The 4,914-nt window shown below is 32.1% G+C and overlaps 1 pseudogene; it reads left to right on the top strand.

Moving 5' to 3' along the window:
- The first annotated feature begins 2,362 nt into the window (after positions 1 to 2,362).
- LOC145240436 (5S ribosomal RNA) lies at positions 2,363 to 2,481 on the top strand (annotated as a pseudogene).
- The last annotated feature ends 2,433 nt before the right edge of the window (positions 2,482 to 4,914 follow it).

Raw genomic sequence — 4,914 nt, 5'->3', positions numbered from 1 at the left:
GTGGCTACGCTTTAAATGCGCATCGACCACTTATAACCTATGTACTTTGCCATATATAAAGGAGGAGCTTAATATAAGTTATTACATGGGTTTTAGCACACAAAGAGCTAAGTTCATTAAGCGATGGAGTTCAGTATTGAAAATGATGTTGTTGGAAAAAAATATATCACATAACGAAGTTCCAGCAGGGAGCACATTGTCCCTGAGATGAGTATTGAAAACCATGTTACTGGAAAATAGTTTACTACGTGATACGTAACAAATTATTTCATCAAATTCGGTGTCATCTGAGAAAAGTATAGAACATAATAAAGTTTCAGCGGTGGGCACGTTGTTTCCGAGATCAGTATTGTAAAAAGTGTTGTTGGAGAAACGTTTATTACGCGATAAAGATTTAGTTACAAATACGTTGTTGCATTAAGTAATGTTACTAGAGAAAAGTATACTACGTAAGAAAGTATATAATAGAAAAATGTGTACTTCGTAAGAAAGTATATACTAGAGAAAAGTATACTACATAAGAAAGTTCCAGTGGCTAGCACGTTGTTTCCATAAAGAGAGTCTCCCCCCCTTCTCTCTATTTCTTTCTTTTATTCCTTCGGTTACTTATACAACATATTCAATTGGTGTTCGTATCACTGAAGGAATGACATTTCTGTGTTTCAATAATGATTCACACCTTAGTATTAATGAAGTGTCGGAATAACATCATCTTAAATCAAAACAATATCAGCTAAAAAATCAATTAATTCGGTGTCATTATGGTTTAACGATGAAATATAAACATTTTTATGAATACGAGAAACGAGAATACGTATTCTTAACATACGTCCATTCGATCAGAGCATTTAACGATGTAAATATTTCAAACAAGCGTGATATACAGATGAACAGACAGTGCTTTTCATATAAGATGCGTTCAAGCATTTTACATGAGATGCATCCATTAAACCTGCAATGGAAGCGCCATTTTAAACTGAAACGTGACAAACCTACAAAGGTTAATGCCTCTTATAGAAATGTGCGAACGTATTTAAATATCGAAGTCATCTGTTACCTTTTTTTAAGTACAGATGGCCAGTTTGAGTTGATAGTTTACAAATGTATTAGCATTTAGTGAATTGTTTTGGAGTTGGTATCCGTCAGTCACGAAGACTATAGGGTTGCACCTGTAGAGGTTGTGGTTGATCACCGTCCGATTTGGTTGAATAAACCTATCTTCGATCTACATTGTCGGTTGCAGACGTCGCAAAGTGAAGGTTGATGCGTCGTAACGATGTGTTGTTGAATTTTGTTGACTGGCCTTCCTAAATAATCTGTTTTAATTCGTTTTAATACATGACAATGCTCCCCTGGAATTGTAGATATTCGTATTATTCGAAATCTTCGGACTACTATTCTCATCTTGAGTGTCATTTTCACGTTTTGGTCGATGTAACCTCCGACCTTCTTCATGTGTATCTTATCGAACTCGGGAATGTTTCTATCCAACTCGAGAATTTGAACGGAACTTTGAACAGAACCCTTTATTTATTTCACGGGGGGGGTGTAGCATACTCTCATTCATGACTGGATAGAGGTCCTAAGTAATTCGCAACGGTAATGGCTGATGGAATGAGACCATACTACTCCTGTGAATAAAATAAAGGGTCTGTTCAAAATTCCGTCCAAATTCCCGAGTTCGACAGAAACATTCCCGAGTTCGATAAGATACACCTGAAGAAGGTCGGAGTTACATCGACCGAAACGTTGTGAAAATGATACCCAAGATGAAAACAGTAGTCCGAAGAATTCAAATAATACGAATGACCAATCCTCATCTCCAAAATGCAGAAACGTATTTAAGGATCTTTTTTCAATATATTAGTATTTAAGGATCTTTTTTCAATATATTAGTATTTAAGGGGTTATGATGTTGTTTTTATTATATGAGGTCATAGGAGTTGTTTCTCAAATATATAGATATCTATAGCGTCGTATTTTTGTGAGTTGTTTTAATTTATAAGTATTTAGGGGCATGCGTATTTATGCGATTGTTTTTCGATATGTAGGTATTTAAAAGGTTATTTTAAATATATGAATATTTAGGATATTTTTATACATGAATGTTTCGGGTTATGTTTATCAATATATGGATAGTTGGGAAATTGTTTTTAATATATATGATTATTTATGGGCTTTAATTAATTAGCAAGTTTTTTTTTTTCAATATATGAGTATGTAAGGAGTTATTTTAATATACGCGTATTTGCGATTTTTTTTTTTTTCAATATATGATCGTTTTAGATTTAATATATGAGTAATTAGACGAGTTTTTATGCATGAGTATTGACGAGATTTTTAGATATCAGTAAGCAACGACTTATACGGCATAATTACGTTGACACACCAGTTCCCGTCAGATCACTGAAGTTAAGCGACGTTGAGCCTGGTTATTACTAAAATGGATGACCAATTTAGGAATTCCAGGCGCTGTATGTAGCAGGACGTCGACACCTCCCTGCAAGAGTTGCAAAAACCTAACGTCGTCATCTCCTCTAACATTTACATGCAACTGAGGACCGCTTGTGAATTTCATATTCCCATAAAACTTCCTCCTTCGGAGGAATCCAGTTACACCCGAATAGGATTAGTGCCGACCGACACAAGCAACGAATTGTTCTATTTATGACTATTTAGGTTGTTGTTATTTCGATAAAGGAATATTTATGATATATGAGTATTTAGTTGATTGTTTTTAATGCATGAGTATGGGGCTTATTATATGTGTAAGCTGGGGATTATTTTTTTCTATATATGAATATTTAATGATTTTTTTTTTTTAATCTGAGTATTTAGGGGTTTATTTTTAATATATGTGTTTACTTGATAGATTTTTAATATGTAATTATTTGCATGTTCAGGTTTCAAAAGCTAATAGGCCTAAAACACTTTTTAAGTATTTTTTTACTAAAAAAAAAAAAATGTAAATTTTCCCCAAACTTTAACCTCCTCATCTTTAAATGTGTAATCGGTTTTCACAAACTTATTATGTTTTAAGCACACTCGTTGATCGAATGTAAATTTACGAATTTTGCTGGTTGGTTTTCTGTTATTTATATTATCCAGATTAATTGGGCTATTGTTCTCATCTGTGTTATTTTTACAACGTTTCGATCGATGTAACCTTCTACTTTCTTCAAATTCGAAAATCTTTATGTTGAACCATACTCAGTTAAAAGGTCTTCAGTAATTCTCAATTGGATAGAGGTGCCTGTACTAAGGATTGACCCTCCAGCAGACTGTCAGTTATGATTATTACTTAACACTTCATCAATTGTGCCACAGGTCTATGTAGATACTTACAGTATGAATTTGGGGTGCATGAAGCTTCCTGTTATATTAGAATAACCCGAGAAAAATTCACGGTAGTTGGAAAATTTTTAAATAAATAAATAATAAAATAAAATAAATAACGAATTTAAAATAATTTTTAGTAAATTCTTTTTTTAATCTTTCAAAGCTAAAAAAGAATTAATTGTAAAAAAATTTAATTTTTTCATTGAAAATTCGACACATGACACATTGTATTGCTTTTGTTTGTTTTGTCTTTTTTTTTCTGAATAATTTTTAATATAAATTATAAAGGAACAGATGTCAATTCACGTGCACATTTCTTTTTAATTTTAAAAAGAATCTATAATAAAAAAAAAACTTACAGTCTCCTGTAAACATGACTTTTTTTAAATTATAAAATAAATAACTAATTTGTACCTGTAAACAGACAGTCATGTTTTATTTTTGCATTTATTTTTAAAATTTTTAGAGAGGAAATGGTTTTAAGAGCGATAATAAAGGAAGGTAATTCGTTTCTCATTAAATAATGTTTGCGATAATGATGTTTTTTTTTGTTTGTTTTTTTTTTTTTGTAATACCGGACGCCGGATAAGTAAATTAATATTTAGAAGATATTTATAGATGTGTAGTAGTATTTTTTGTCAATGAATAATTTCTATTTGCCTACAAACACGTAACATTCTTGACAAAAACAGATTAGGCAGAGTACACTTTATTATGGCAGTAAGTTTCACGAAGTAAATACTTGAGTTCAAACATCGCGCAAGTCTAAAGAATTATTTTTACTGGATATATATATATATATATATATATATATATATATATATATATATATATATATATATATATATATATATATATTTACTAGCAGGATCCGTTAACTGGCGTCGTCCGGTGGAAGCCTGTCCCTCCTCGTAAAAAATTTAACTACGGTGGTTGTTAGAGTCGAATCAATAACGTCCTAATGTTAAGAACGGCTTTCGGAACACCCCCAGCCTCCTCATGTTAAGAACGTCTTATGGAATAGACACCCTCAACCTCGCGATGGTAAGAACGGCTTTCGGAATAGACACCCCATTTTATGAGGGGAAATTGTCAAAACATTTGGCCCTGTCAGCATACCCACCCGCAAAGATGAAAAACCAAAAACACCTGAGGGGTAAGCAGAGTCGGTCAGAGAAAAGTAGATTTGTTTATCGCGCGTGTATACAAATCTGGCGGCTACTGAATTTCAGTGCATAATGCATGTCTTTATATCTCGAAAAATACTTGTCTTCGTTAAAAGTTAAAAGGTATTGTCTTATTCAGCATAGTCGAAAATCTATAAAAGTTGTCAATTGAAAGGAAATTGTCTAGGTGAAGCTAAGGTAAAAATTTACCTTAAAAAAGTTAATGTTTGGGTAGTAACAATAATGAGTCCGGAAAAGAGAAGTAAACAAAAAACAAATGTAGACGATGTAATTTAGGGTAAATTTGTAGTTTAGCGGCGTAAATTACTTGATAGGCACAAAAATTATAAAAACTGGCGTAAATTTAGTTAAATAAAAAATAATGGAAAATAATAAAAATGAAAATTTT

The sequence above is a fragment of the Euprymna scolopes genome, chromosome 19 (genome assembly GCF_053919585.1).
Source record: "Euprymna scolopes isolate OS-2025 chromosome 19, ASM5391958v1, whole genome shotgun sequence".
NCBI classification, from domain to species: domain Eukaryota; kingdom Metazoa; phylum Mollusca; class Cephalopoda; order Sepiida; family Sepiolidae; genus Euprymna; species Euprymna scolopes.
The sequence above is the reverse complement of the archived record's forward strand: the minus strand, read 5'-3'. Positions and strand labels throughout refer to the sequence as shown.